Raw genomic sequence first — 16,107 nt, forward strand, 5'->3', positions numbered from 1 at the left:
TGAACTTTTTTCGACATCAAGATAGGCTCAAAAACATGCTGTAGCTATGTCAGGAAGATAGAAACAGATATCTCCACACTCAACAATGTGTTTCTATCAGCTGTTTTGTTAGCGTTGTATGGTATCTGGTATTATGTATACACACATACATACAGTTGCTGTCTGTGACATTGTTAAATTAGAAGGTATATCTCTCAATTTCTCAGACAGGTCAATTGTCTACCACTCCACAAAGTGTTAGACATCCTCAGCTTCCCTACATTATTTTCATTAGAACGGAGTGAGTCATTCATTGCAAGTAATTTATCCAGTGAATGTAGGTGCTTGTTTCAACATGACTTTGAATTTTTTGCTTTCCACAAAGATCCACCTGCCAGAATACCTCAATTGCATAACAGTGGTGAAAACCAAACATACAAAGAGCTGAGTATGGCTGAAGTGAATTTGTCAAGAAATTCAGATGAATATCTCTGGGAAAACTATGTGCTATCATCTTTCATCTCTCATTTTCACAGAATAACATAAGAATCTGACATCAAATCTACTTGCAATACAACCACACACTTTTTAAATATTCCAGGTTGCCAGCATGTCAGCTTTGAACTTCCCACACATGTTTAATTCCACATGCTTAGGTCACTGAGATTTATGCTTTAAACTACAGTGCTATTGCCATATGATGACTTTGTTCTAACATCAGGAGGTGAAATGTTGGTTGTTCCACACCTGACCTCACCAACTTATGCAGTAGTCCCAGGCTGCTGCCCCTCTTGAAAACCTTGGAGAGCAAACTCCAATTAATAAATTTGGGCAGGAATCAACCCAATAATCCACAAATAATCCAGTTTCCATTCCACAAAAGACTCAGAAGTTTTAGTAGACATGCTTTTTCAGCAAATATACTTTGAGGATGGAAAAATCTGTCAGGATGTCTGTACTACAAAGAAATTCAGTCCCATGGTCCATCTTGTCCTGTATCCTGTCTCCAGCAGTCGCCAGTACCAGAAAGCTTCAGAGGAAAGTGATAGAAAATACCTGCTCCAGACAGTTATGGAATAATCAGTTTATAGGAAACATTTATTTCTAATCCCCATCAGTTAGAGATTGGCTTTATTTTCTTTTAAGGAAATCAAGAAAATTGTGAGACTTAAGGGCCTGGAATTTGTTGTTGTTTTTATTCCATTTTATACATGGTTTGAACTGAGCATTGAAAGTCAAGTATCTTTCTCATGTCAGAGTGAGTGGTGCTCTTCAGGCTGGCACAGCAACATTGGGAATGAATGAACACAAGTCTCCAGTATAAGAATTCAAGACAATACACAATATTCTGGCTCAGAAGCCATGAGTGTTCCCATTTCTGCCAATTTAACTTTGAAGCTACATGACTCTCTTGTGCAGGCCCACATACACTGGGTCTGATTCCATTGTTGCTTACACTAATGTGTAAAATCAGTGGAGTCATGGCAAAGTAAACAGATGTGAGATCCGAATCAGGCTGAGCATTCCTAGGAGACATATTTTTTCAGTGTGGACATCTATTAATATTAGCACCACAGGAACAAAAGCTCAAACAATCTCCTCGTCTGTGCAAGAACAGAGGACACAAACTACTGGGGATGCATGCTTGGCTTGAGAAGTGTGAAGGGTAGTTAGACCACTATAGGGTTATTTCACCCTTCCCTGGGCCTGCGCACAAGTCCCCTCTCTGTGCCCAGGAAGGATGAAGAATAGTGGGACTGATGTGGGGGATGCACAAAGGTTAATCTTGTGTGGGGGGATCCCATAGAATATTTAACACTGGCAGTCAGTACTGACTTGTATGCTTTCCCTGCTACACTGAGAACTTCCTGCATGTGGGGGAGATGTTTTAGGGGCAGTAACCAGTGAGAAACCATCTGTATTGCCATATTGGTTGGTATAGTGTGATCCAAGGTTAGTGCTGGAAGCACAAGGCCTCTGGGAGATTCTGGGAGATCTATGGGTTATAGAGGTTGAATCCCCTTTAGGCGAAGTGTGTAAACCCTGCTTGCCCTCTTTCCCCAGATTTATGGAGATGAATTCACAGTTTTCCCAACACAGAAATGGACCATGTTCAGGGACCAATTTAGTCCAAAGTAATAATGGCAAAGAAATCACCAAATAGCAGCAGCTTTGGTGTGCTTGGAGCTTTAGAGGAAATTTCTGCTAAGAATCCCAGTTCTGAAAACTGGTAATAATAAACACTGTTAAATAGTAAAGACGCAGCAAATAGGATAGGAGATCAGAAACCAATGAGAGAGAGACACAGAAGTGAAGACAGGAAGATTGGCGGGAGGAGCACTGTGACTATTCAGCCTCATTGTGGTTGAATTCGTTGTAGCCCTCTGCACCGTGGGAGGGTAGGAAGGTCTGAAGAGTGAGCCCTAATTAAAATCAGCTGATCCACATGAGAGATGACTTTCTCCTTGCACGTCTTTGTGCTGAGTGCATTTAATTAGGTGCAGAGTGCTGATCGTGCTCAGTGGGATTAAAATTAAAAGTGCATTTGCCAGCTATTTTTAGTACAGTAGTGATATCCAGGGACTTAGCCATTCAAAACCTCAGGGCTAAAGTGACAAAGAAGCTGTACTTCCTGTGCTTTGAAAATAGCTTTGGAGTTTGAGCAGCATTTCTCTACACCTGCTTTTTTTTGAAGCCACAAAGCATTGAAATTTTAATGTCTACATTCCCAATGATTATTTATAATGATAACATTATTAGCTGGGTTTAATGTTCTAGTTGTTGTGAACATAAACTTGAACATATTTTGTCAGGGGCTATTAATAGAGGGTAAAACATTGGGGATCTTTGTGTTTTTCTTTTAGCCTGAGGAATTTTAGGCACATGCTGTTTTCTATTACTTTTATATTTTATTTCAACTGCATCTTTGGCTCACAGAGCATTTCTGGACAGAGGGAGTACCTGAGAGCTTATCTCACTTTCAGTTTTTAATTTTCAGTGAACAAGCAGGCTTCTAAGCAAAAGTGCTTGACCAAATAGAGAATGATCTTTACTGCCCCAGACCCAGAAACTGTTGCATCTTAAACGCTTGAGAAACAAACTGCAACCTCTGGGGCTGTTGCATCTTAATACTGCATTCACTGAGTGTATATAATATGGGGATAAAGTTGAATGCTTATTGGAACCTATATATAGTATACCGTGCTATAAAACAGCCACACAGTGCTATCAAGCCTTAAATGCATAACTTTGTTGGATGTACGTACTGGGCCAAATTCTCTAGAATTGCAGCTGCATACTTTTATGTACGTATCTATTACGTGTTGTTTTCTCTCTTATACTTTCCGTGGGGGAGAAGCATGTACAACAGAGGTCTTGTTTTGGTAGTTTGGGTTTGTTTGTTTAATATACCTGTTGCTCTGTGTTTATGTTACAGAAGGCAGATCAAAGAAATGGATCTTGCACTTGGAAAGGAAGGCAGTTAGATTTGTGACGGTCCTTAATTCCTTGGGGAACTCGTTGCGCAGTCTCACGGCCCCTGAGGAAGCTCTCAGATGAGCTTTGCCCGAATTGTAGAGCATTCCATTGTGTCAGAGTTGTAGGTGTTAACCAGTCTTCATCTGAGAGCTTTATGCAGTCTTTTAGATAGTCTGGGCTTAGGTTATGGAACTCCTTGAAGATAAGAACTAAGACCTTGAACTTGGTTCGGTGTCCTGTTGGAAGCCAGCGTAGGAAGCAGAGGACAAGTTTGATCTGCTCATAGTAGCCTGTAGTCCTGGGGCAATATGCTGCACAGTTTTGTACTAGTTAGTACCTAGACAGTGGAGGCTTCATGCTCAAGTATCATACTGCTGTACTCCAGCCAAGAGCTGATGAAGATGTGAATAACTGAGGCCCGGTTATTGTCCTCCAGGATGGAATGGAGTCTCCTAGCAAAATGGAGATGGTAGAAAGTGTTACTCATGGATGCTGCTGTGCAAGTGCTTAGTATCAGTGAAGAATCCAGGAGTAATTTTAAACTACAGATTGAATTGACCAATTCTGGGAGTGTATCTATCTTCAACCCACAGAGACTGCACCTTAGCTGCAAATTCTTCGAAATGGTTTCCTGTGCCCACCAGCATCCAGGGCCATCCCTACCCTACACAAATTTCCATGTGCCCTGCGCAGCTGCGTGCTGCTCCAGCCTTTGCTCCACCTCTTCCTCTTGGCCCCCGCCCCTGCTCCATCCCAGCCCTGCCCCCACTCCTCTGAGGATTGCAGCAGGGCCGTGCCTGCACACCCGGTGGCGGGAAGTGTAGCAACCTGGCCCCAGCTGCGCAGCCAGTGAGTGCTGGGGAGCGGTTCCTCCTGCCCTCCAAGCCAGCCTCCACCCCATGGAGGCCTGCCCCCCCGCCCCATGGGGGGGCTGCGTAGGGCTCCAGAATAGCTGGGGACGGCCCTGCCAGCATCACCTCTGTCTTGCTTAGGTTCATCTTCAACCAGCTGTTCTTCATCCATGAGTTGATCTCATCAAAGCCATCTCAGTGGTAGTCACAAGTGGTATGGTCACAAGTATAGGTCACATTGTATATCATCTGCATCCACATCATCTGACCAGGTCATCTGTTGGTTGCATGTAGATGTTGAAAGGGACCGAGGCGAGAATCTATCCTTGTGGGACTCCACAAGTGAGGGGTCTAGTAGTGGAGTTAGTTTACCATCACTATTCCTTGGGTAGATCCCTTCAGGAAGCCCTCAAATTATTGTAGTGCATCACCCTGGACCTCCAGCCCAGCTGTAAGGCGAGGCAGCAGTATCTTATGGTTGACAGTGATGAATGTTGCAGAGAGATCCAGGAGGATGAAAATGGATCTCTGGCCTTTATCCATGGGCAGGAGGAGGTCAACCATCAGTGGCATTATAGCACTTTCAGTTCCAGGTCCTGGGGTAAACACAGATTATGCCAGGTCTAAAACGTTATCTTCAGTTAGATGATCTTGTAGTTGGCTTTTAGCTAGTTTCTCTGAGCTTGCTCAGAAATGGAAGATTGATACTGGGGGAGTAGTTGGCTAGAACTGATGTATCCATTGCAAGAAGTCTCACTGCACAATTTACAGGAACCTAAGTTCCCTCTAAGCTGTGGGTTCATGCAGCAGCCTTTTAAGTGCTGCTCATGTGCTCAGGCTGTGGCGGGGAGAGATGTCTCTTCCCCCAGACCCAAGCCAACCTTGGCCCGGACCTGCCGTGTCCAGAGAAGAGGAACCTCTCCCCACCCCAGTCCAGGTGCTGCTGCGGGGAGCGAGAGCTGCAGGGAGTCCTCTCTCCTTGCCGTAGCCCCGGGGCAGCCTGCACCCAAAACCCCTCATCCCCAGTCCCACCCCAGAGCCCACACCTCCAGCTGGAGCCCTCACCCCTCTTCACCCCAACCCTCTGCCTCAGTCCTGAGCCCCTCATCCCCGGCTCCACCCCAGAGCCTGCACCCGCAGCCAGAACCCTCAGCCTTCCACCCCAATCCTCTGCCCCAACCCTGAGCCCCCTCCCACACTCCAAACCCCTCAGCCCCACCCCCACCACATGAATTTTGTTATGTGCACCAATATGGTGGTGATGTTTCACACAAAATTCATTCTGCACATGGGCAGGAAAAATTAGAGGGAACACTGACAGGAACTATTACAATTTTCACACACATATTTGAGGTTTATGGTTGCAAAAATGTTGACATGCAATTGTAAACATGCAACTATCCAAATGTTAACATAGTATGTATGCAAATTCACAGGGGCTATTTTGAAGGCCAGAGCAGGACCTCTTTGAAATGTTGGCTATATAATTTGATGTGGGAGTTAATTGACATCGGGGCTTAGATGCTGGGATAGGCACCTTAGATACAAAATTACTTTCAGGAACTACTATAGATGTGTCTGTTTATCTTAGTTTTTTCTAATAAACCCTCAGTTAGGCTAAAAGTCTAGAAACGTTTTGCCTGTTAGTAATAAACTGCTGAAAAACAATCTGAGTTAGTCATAAAGAAATTCAAAATCCTGTCTCTAAACGTTAAAGAATTCAAGATAATTTGTGCTGTGTTTGTCCAGAAAATCACTGAAAATCATCGCTAGGTATATTGTTTTGTTTATAGAGCAGTTCCAGCTTTCTAACAAAAAACATTCTATTTATTAGGTTTCAGAGTAACAGCCGTGTTAGTCTGTATTCGCAAAAAGAAAAGGAGTACTTGTGGCACCTTAGAGACTAACCAATTTATTTGAGCATAAGCTTTCGTGAGCTACAAAAGTGAGCTGTAGCTCACAAAAACTTATGCTCAAATAAATTGGTTAGTCTCTAAGGTGCCACAAGTACTCCTTTTCTTTATTCTATTTATTAAATGTCCTCACCAGGGTCATTTCTAAACATGTCCACTGGGTGGCCGTCTAGGAACACACATACTTTTCTGCTGGCAAAATATATTAGGGTTTAACTTTGTGTCCTATTCTGATCATACACTAGAGTGCAGTCTCCCAGCAAAAGCATCATATAGAGCAGGGGTCTGCAACCTTTTAGAAGTGGTGTGCCAAGTCTTCAGTTATTCACTCTAATTTAAGGTTTCGTGTGCCAGTAATACATTTTAACATTTTTAGAAGGTCTCTTTCTATAAGTCTATAATATATAACTAAACTATTGTTGTATGTAAAGTAAATAAGGTTTTAAAAATGTTTAGGAAGGTTCATTTAAAATTAAATTAAAATGCAGAGCCCCTGGACCGGTGGCCAGGACCCGGGCAGTGTGAGTGCCACTAAAAATCAGCTCCCGTGCCGCCTTTGGCATGCGTGCCATAGGTTGCCTACCCCTGATATAGAGGTACAGATAATGCCAGCTACACTGGCTGTATCTTGCTGAGCAGTAGTAATAGATCCAAATCAATAGTTTAAATCAAATTCCTTTGAATGAATGTCTTACATGTTACCAAGACAGGGAAAAATTGTAAAAGGCAGAATTAAAAGGAATAGACATGTTGATTACATAGGATAGGAATCCCCCTGCCCCTCACCCCCCATGTTGCAAAGGCTGGTGTTTGGTGACCTGGCTGTGATTTCCCTGGCTTAGTTTCCAGGATTCTATGATATATTAAAGTGAAAACTGTGGGCAAGGCAGAAACTATATGTATATTGAGTGCACGTTGACTCTTATAATATCTAGTGACAGTAAGTTAACAAGTAGCTTTCAAAGATTGCAACTTGTGGGCTTGCACGTAAGGATGGGCCCTGGAAAAATCAGAACTCACCCAGCCATTTACCTGACACCCAGGTGGAATAGGAGCTACTGTGAGGACAGAGGAGTTTGATCATTACTGAGTATGAATTTTTTTGGCTGGGCCTTTCTTGAGTACTAAACATTGGTCATAATTTTTCATTTTTGCTCTCCCCACTGTAGATCAGAGTGCCTGCCTTCAGCTACCCCAGTCCTTTAAGGCACGGCCCTGTATTGAGGATGTGGGTCTCAAGGAGAGAGAGCAGGAGCCACAATCACTCATTGGTGCAGTCTTGACTATTGTCCTATCTCCTCCTACCACTGGGAATGTAAGGAGGGAGAAGTCCCTGTGAGTCCCTAGGATCAGAGACTGTAATTGCCCATGGTTCTTTCACAGATCAGGAAATGGGGATTGGGAGAATCATCTCCCATCTCTTGAACCATCTTCCTCCCTCCATTCTTCCCAGCTGAAGGGACAGTCACTACAGGGATCAATATGTGTAAACAGAAGTGCCAAAGTACTGCAAGAAAGCTGTTCTGGTGGTTATTCCAGAATCAAGGAAGTCGCAAATACCCTGGAGGAAATCTAACTTGACAGTGTCCAGGACTTGATTCTGACATTAAACACATCGGTTTGACATGGGTATACTTCATTCGCTGCAGTGATGTCATCCTTGATTTACAGAGATGTAACTGAGATGAGAATCAGACCCCAGAGGCTCAAGAGAGTTCAGATAAACTTTGGATAAACATCCATGCTTTTGAGAGCTTTTCTGAATGGAGGCCTTAGCTCATCAAGGAACTTCTCTGTAGGAACCTAAGTGAAAGACCATGAAGTGTCGCAATGACTTCAATCCAGTGACATGGGAGCATAAAGGGGAAACATGGTCACATGCAAATGCAACCCTGTGCAGCCTCCCTGCATCTTTTTTTCAGGCACAGGACAATTACAAGAGCTTCATGTCCTGCACTATCTCCACATGCGCTTGGGCCAGGGGTGTGCACTGTCTTGCCTCTTCCCCATGAAGTGCTGGCTGGCACAGCTGAATCAGCCTGGGGTTGGTAGTTGATAGGCAGTAGGAATCTGCTACTGGTGTGGAGCAAAAGAGAAGAAAGGAAAGGTTCTTTCTAGAGCTGGTCACGAATTTTCTGCCAAAGTGTTTGAGGTTTTTTAAAGGAAAATGCAGCTTCTGCAGAATTGAATTTTCCCAGTGGAAATTACGAGTTAGCTGAAACGTTTTCCATATTCCCTCTAATATGCGACCCAGATCAAAGCCTTTCAGTTTCTCAAGCTGAATCTAAAGGTTTTATTTTGTGTCATTTTAACTTTCACCTGAACTGCGATGATGCCTCAGGAGTTGTAATTTCGGTGTCTCATGCATTTACTCTCCCCTGTGGACTGGGCTCCCTACCTGGACAGCCTCTTCCGTGAAGAACCATGGTCTCTGCTCTGTTTGAACCAATGTGATGTATCTGACTGTGGTGCAACGTGAAAGTAGTAGTTTAGGAAATTCTGATTTTCAACCAGCTCTGTTCATTTCCTGGCATGATGCAGCCACCTGTACCCCGCTCTTACACATACACATAAATGCATGATGTAGGCCTTTGGTTGCCATGAGTACTAATTTGCCTATTGCAAGTGTAAATGGAGCAGTAGCAAGTTACAGGGTTTTGGGGTTTTTTTCGTCTTTCCACCATACATATATGAAAAGCCAGCATTCTTGGCTCAAAATCTGCAGGATTACTATGAAAAGTTAAAACATGATGCTGGAGCCAATCAGCCCTTACAAGCTACACCTGAGGGGAATTTTTTCTTAGGGAAGTCATTAAAATGTTCTTCTTTTCTCTTGATTAGATGTGACTGTTATGATTTAAACGGGGAGCAGCATCTTGTTCATGGATTCCAATATAAATGGCAGTGGGGGCCTTACTGTTCCAAAGCCATGACTTTAAATCAGCATAGTTCCTCTGTCAAAGTGGATTATTGCAAAACACTGCACTACAGAACCCACCCCCTCCAACAGTTTCAAGGGGGTCAGGGAGGGAGGGAATGCACAGAGAAAGGGATGGAACTGAGAGAGATATACGGAGTTCTGCGCCAAACAGTCACAAAGATTTAAGGATTGGACGTCACATGGATTATTAACAAATCTCTTTGCAGCCAAATACGTTTAAACCACTAGATGCAAAAAGGAACTGCCTCCAATTTGTGTCTCTTCCATCTATTTAGAGCCTTACAATGACACAAAGAACAAAGATGTCCTGAAAAGAGAAGTGCAGACTCGCCTTTCAGAGAAGCCTTTTGGTGTTTGAAGGGAGCTGGCTGGGCTCCAACAGGCAATGGGTGCAGAAAATTAATGAGAAAATTAGGAAAGGGGGTGTACAAAAGTCAGCCCCAAGAATAACAATCTTCCCTAACTGCTCTGATTTTAATCCTAGCAAAGTGCAGATGTGTCATCTAGAAAGCTGTTGATGCTACTTCACTTAATATACTTCTGCATATTTAATATTATTGGCCAGATCTTCAGCTAACGTCGGTATAGCATTTATACCAGCTGAGGATCTGTCAGTATCCCTACCAGTAATACATTAGACAGTATTTGAACATTTGACAATTAATTTTAAAAAGTATCTAAGCATATGCTCTTCTGCTTACAGGTGATGTCAGCTGCTCGAAAAGTTGCAACTGCTGATGCTGAGACAGTCCTATTAATTGGACATTGGTGCATCTATTCTCCCTGTGTGGCATATAATAGTTTTGTTTTCTGAAGGATGTAATACTTTGGTCTAATTCTGGTTGTTGGGTTTGGTGTGTAGTAGGCTGGCGGGTCTTGGTGGCCTGTGATATACGGGAGGTCAGACTACATGTTCTGCAGGTCCCATCCCCAGAGAATTATACTGTTAAAATTGTTGCTTTGAAAGTTCAGACTCTTTAATGAGTTCAGTTATTTGAGGAGGTGAGAATAATCTATGGTAAATGTCTTGTTGTGATTCCATTGTTTTAGAAAAAGAACAATAGGTCATTAACACTGTGACTAACCCAGGCAGGCTTGTTCCCTTGCATATAGCAGGATGAAATATATTGGTTTTTCAAATGAAAATTGGTCTATTTTTAATCAAAATTCATTTCTTTGGACATTTTTTATGGCTTTTCTGACAGAAATAAAGTGAACATTTTTCACTTGTGGAAAGCCAAAAACAACCAAAACAATTTTTGTTTTTGAAAATTAAAAAAAAAGAAGAGAAAAGAAAAGATTTCAATCTGCCCTAGTAGATGTCCCATATGGATAAGCAAATTGTAGTTCTTAATGGGTGATGCTGCTGTCGTTTTTCTTAATGGACTGGGTCATGTCAGTAGATCTGCATCCAGAGAGGAAAGTATTTGAGTCGATTTCTCTCCCCCTTCCACCTAGGAGAACTTTGTGCTTCCATATCATTATCCCCCATCTCTGTGGCCCCTGCAGAGAACTCCTGACATGTCTCCTACAATGGCAGAGAGCAGGGAGTGGGCAAACCACTGCTGGAGACTGGCTGAATCACATTGTTGTCTATGAAAATTAGTCAAAAAATCCTGGGGCCCTTCTGCAATCCTGGGCTCCTATGTGACTTGCACAAGTCCCTGGTAGCATGATAGCAACAGAGCTCCTGTGGTCCACAGCTAATATGGAGGAATCCCTGTGCATCCCTGATTTGGGGTGGGCCCCGAGGCCTTTCCTGTTAGACAGGATGTCATGGGGAGATCTCAGGGAGGGAATCTTCACAGAATCTTCCTGCTACCACCCTCACTCCTGCTTGCTTTTCCATGGAAAGCAATGATCTGAGTTTCTAGTGTTTCTTTTATAAAAATCCCCATAAACCTTTTCCAAAAAGCTATTGTGTCAGCTCTCATATATCATTATGAGAGGATTAATGAACACCAAAACAAAATGAAATTCATCCTCAGCCACCTGAAGTCATTTAAATGATGCTAAGAGACTATTTTAAACTCTGACGAGCACAGAAATTCCATGTTAAGGCTGAAGTATTGGGTGACAGTGGCTTGACTTAATTCTGGAGGATGAGTTCAAATGTTGAGGCTTATCCAAATGTCTTTGCCTCTGTGGGCAAAATTGAGGCATTAAAACCAAGTCGCTTTGTGGTTGAATACTTTATATATGTTCAGCTATAACAGGGGTTCTCAAACTGGGGGTTGGAAACCCTCCAGGGGTCGTGAGGTTATTACATGGGGGGTCACAAGCTGTCAGCCTCCACCCCAAACCCCGCTTGCATCCAGCATTTATAATGGTGTTAAATATATTTTAAAAAGTGTTTTTAATTTATAAGAGGGGGTCACACTCATAGGCTTGCTATTTGAAAGGGGTCACCAGTACAAAAGTTTGAGAACCAGTGAGCTATAAAAATATGTAATGTATCATTTCATTGCATGAAATATTACATAGCTACTATAGGAAAGATAGGTCTTACTTTTCATGGCATATAATGGGAAGGATGGTCTTGACGTTAACGCTTTGGACAGGGGGTCAGCAGATCTGGGATTCAAACCCAGCCCTGCCATGTACTTCCTGTGTGACTTTGGGCAAGTCACTCATGCTCTCTGTGCCTCAGTTCCCTATCTGTAAAATGGAAATGTGATTACTTCCTTTGCATGTCTTGTCTATTTAGAATGTAAGCTGTTTGAGACAGACACTGTGTCTGGCACAGTGGGAAAGTAGCCTTGGTGGGGGATTCCAGGAGCCACTGCAATATAAATTTAATAATGACAAGTATCAATACCAACTGAATTTTGTGTCATTCACAATCTGAAATATTCTTCCATGAAGGTCCAGGAGCCTGTTTCTTGTACAATTATTTCTTTATCTGTCTATTGCAACCCATACAGTCTTTTTCATCTCTTTCCGATAGGGAGCAGATAGAGGTCCTGAGTGACACTTTTACAGATGTGTTCTTTTTCCCAAATGCATCATTTGCCCAAACCACTAGCCTCATTTGTGGTTGTTCAAATCACTTCAATGAGGTTGTCTAGTTCTTTTATGGGAGGTGGTTTTCTGAACCATGTCTCACCATTTTCCTTACATTACTTGGCATGAACCATTAGAAACTATTAAAGTATTTTTCCCTGGTGCTTGAATTTGAGACCCGTAGCTGACATCTGGTATAGAACCCTTCCTTCTGAAGGAAATACCTTTACTTTTCCAGATAATGAAAGCCTTCTCATCCTGTCCACCATTTTTGCATGTAATGGCCACAAAACATTTTAGTTCCCTGTTCCTGCTCTCAGCATATACCAACAATGTATCACACCTTACAGATTACAATATCTCTACACAAAAGGAAAACTTAACGACTGAATTGCTATCTGAATTCTGAATGTTCTTGACACTGTTGTTTTAATTCAGATGCTAATTTAAATTACATGGAGTCTTGGTTTTTTGGTTTTTTTAAAAGAGATTTAAAATGAAAGTACACTATGGTCCAGAGGGACAAAAAAAGTATTTTCACTAGTTAGAGTTCACTGCATAACAATAAGTGGTGGAAGAAAGCAGCTGCGAGGGGTTCTGGATGGCCGTTACTAACGAGTGAAATTGTCTAAAACTGTTTAGTCTACCATCTCATGTTGCCACTTTTATTTATACCATGTTAGTCTTTCAGTTGCATTATTTAAATCAAATTTTTAGCTATTTAGTTAATTAATTTAGCCTTCTGCTTTAGTTTCCCTTTTATGGGCTGATGAGCTAAAGTGGCTTGAGGTTAAACAAAAGCAAGTCCAAACATTAAAAGGGTCTGCTGGATCCGACTCTGCAGAAATTCAGCAGACAGATGAAGCAAGACAAAAGTACAGATCTGCCCTATATTCTGCCAGTCAATGGCTATGCTGATGGGAGTCAAGTAATGTTTGTGTCCCCAAGTTGTAAAATTTCTGAAAGAAGTGAAGGTACAGGCATGACATCTCAGCATTGACTAATATTCTTCAGCAGTTTTGAAGAACAGATTGAAAACCTCTGTGAAAAGTGGCATACATTGTTCAGGAAATGGAAAGGAAATCCAGACTGATTTGGCTCTTGTTCACATGAGATTGGCTAGTGAAGCATTCAGGGCATTCTTTCTGGAAGTTATAACTTCTTATTTTCAAATGTCTTTTGACGGAACTGAGGCATCCTGTCATGCCAAGAGCTCTTTGCAGTCCGTTTACTGACAGGATAACTCCCTGAATGCTCTAAGTTTATTAATTTCCACTACTGATAGTCATTATCTCTATTTATGACTCAGCACCTAACTTGCACTCATCTCTAACTCCTTTTTTGTTTTGACTCATTCCCTTGTTTATCCCACTTTGTTTCTCCATCTCTCCTCAGTTATCCTCTCAGACCTTGGCAGTGATGTGCATTGCTTTCTAAAGTTAAAGACAAAGCTATGTTACTCAATGGGTCATGCACTGTGCTCTTCAAATCCCCACTTAAAATTCACCTGTGTGGTGAAGCCCACAAAATGCTCAACAATGGCCAGGCAGCTGGTGTACTATGACCAAGGCTTTATTACACAATCATAATTATCTCACTTAGTTTGTGCTCCTCCTGTCTGCTTGCTGCATCCACTCCTTATTTCTCATCATGTAACTGACTGTAACGCTTTGGGTCAGGGACTGTGTTTTCATTGTATGTGTGTGCAGTGTACAGTGGGGCCCCAGTCACTGATTGTGCGGCACCTATGGGCTATTACAATAGAAATAATAAAGACGGTAATTTATTGTGTTGATGCTTCTGAACGGGATTCACTTTAAAAAGGAAACCAGCAATTTGGCTCACGTTGCTATAAAACCACATACAGCAAAATGCTCGTCTGCCTCCAGCAGCAGTTCATGACTTCCAGGCACCTCAGGTAGTTGCGTTTGATTAAAACAATCAAACCATTGATTAACTATCTGTTCAGTTTCAGCAGTGTGATGAAATCTGAGTATGGGAAATGCAGGTGTTCTTTTTTCAAAAGCCGCCATTCTGCTTTGTAAAGTGAGCCTTGGAGCAACTAACTCATTGAAAATTGCCAAACTTTGCAAACCAAATATCAGTATGAGGATTCAGCAGTTCTGTAACTGAGATATATATATAAATTTGGGGTTTATCCAGCAGCATAACCATACACATTTATGCAATGTTGTCTTTTTTCCAGTGTTTGGCTCCATATTTTATTTCTGTGCATGTAAACTGAGTGCACACAGGTGATACTTCTGTCCCAACAACTGGAAGATCCTACTGAAAAATGTTAAGATGCTCTACAGGCAAGTCAAGTGAGGTAATGGGAGATTTTTCTTGATAGCAAATGCAGTTTCTCACCCAGTGCAACTGCTAACTGGATAGGCCAAGGAGAACAAGTGAACCAAACATGACCTCCTGAACACAGGAGGGTTTTTTTGTGATTGTCCTGCCATCATGCTAATAAAACCATAAGCTATATCAGTTCAGGCTCTTCTAGTGTTTGAAATCTAAACTCCATTCACTGCACAGTAGTAATTCAAACAAGCTGCACCTTTTACCATACACAGTCAAATTGGCAGAAACATTGTGCTCAATCTGTTGAGTAAACTATGGTACATTTCAGATAGATCTACCAAAAAGGTGAACACCATACGTCCTTCCAATTTCAAGTGGAATCTAATATCTAGCCTAATTCATGAAAGTTATGCATCAGTCCTGCTGCATTGAATTCCATCTATTCTGTCCTAGTTGAAACTCTCTTAATTTTATCTCAGAATCTCGGTGTAATCCATAGTCACTACACAGTGGACAAAGTGGAGAGAGGCCAGCAGAGGACAACAAAAATGATTAGGGGGATGGGACACATGACTTCTGAGGAGAGGCTGAGGGAACTAGGCTTATTTAGTCTGCAGAAGAGAAGAATGAGGGGGCGGGATTTGATAGCAGCCTTCAACTACCTGAAGGGAGGTTCCAAAGTGGATGGAGCTAGGCTGTTCTCAGTGATGGCAGATGACAGAACAAGGAGCAATGGTCACAAGTTGCAGTGCAGGAGGTCTAGGTTAGATATTAGGAAACACTATTTCACTAGGAGGGTGGTAAAGCACTGGAATGGGTTACCTATGGAGGTGTTGGAATCTCCATCCTTAGAGGTTTATAAGGCCCGGCTTGACAAAGCCCTGGCTGGGATGATTTAGTTGGGGTTGTTCCTAATCTGAGCAGGGGATTGGACTAGATAATTTCCTGAGGTCTCTTCCATCCCTAATCTTCTATGATATTGGCAGCCGACTGCTAGATTCTTGCTTGTCCTGGATATAAGTAAAGGATAAAAAAATCCAGCCATTCCCCCATGACTTTCTTGTATGGTACTTAGATTGTATGTCTGTCTTAATATATCTGTAACATAATTTGAAGCCCTTTCTCTCTTATTCTTATATGTAAATTTATGTACATGCTAATTAGTTTAAGGATCAGGTCCTCAGAATTAATGGGGATGCTTTATCTGGCATCATGGGGTAGGGGAGGAGGGACTGTTTCTAGCCCTCATGTTGGCAAAGGAAAGCTTGAAAATATGATTCAAATGTTACTGATACAGTAATGTCCACCTGACTTTGCAGAGCCTGAAACAATACCTCTGAGGAGGAGTAAACTGTGCCCCATTCATCATAATGGGTTGTTAACACTCAAACCCACTGCTGTGGGAATCCCTTACAAACATCATCCTGTCTCAGGACACTTGGGGACAAGGGCCCTTTCTGCAGCCATCCCATCAGGCTCTGCTGGACTGGCATTGGGAGGGAGTCTCTCCCAAACCCACCCACACAGTCTTGGATAACAGGGGCTGGAGATAGGGAGCAATGCTATGTGGAATGGGAAGGGCCTAGCCAGCAGTGTTCGTTCCCCCTACATCCACCCAGTAGACAGTTCTTGTAAG

General features: G+C 42.4%; 1 long non-coding RNA gene across 2 annotated transcripts in view; it reads left to right on the top strand.

Annotated features, from left to right (window-relative positions):
* The window catches only part of LOC142068670 (uncharacterized), a 115,194-nt gene that overhangs the window by 15,565 nt on the left and 83,522 nt on the right, over positions 1 to 16,107 (top strand). The window lies entirely within an intron of this gene.

The sequence above is a fragment of the Caretta caretta genome, chromosome 12 (genome assembly GCF_965140235.1).
Source record: "Caretta caretta isolate rCarCar2 chromosome 12, rCarCar1.hap1, whole genome shotgun sequence".
Lineage (NCBI taxonomy): Eukaryota > Metazoa > Chordata > Testudines > Cheloniidae > Caretta > Caretta caretta.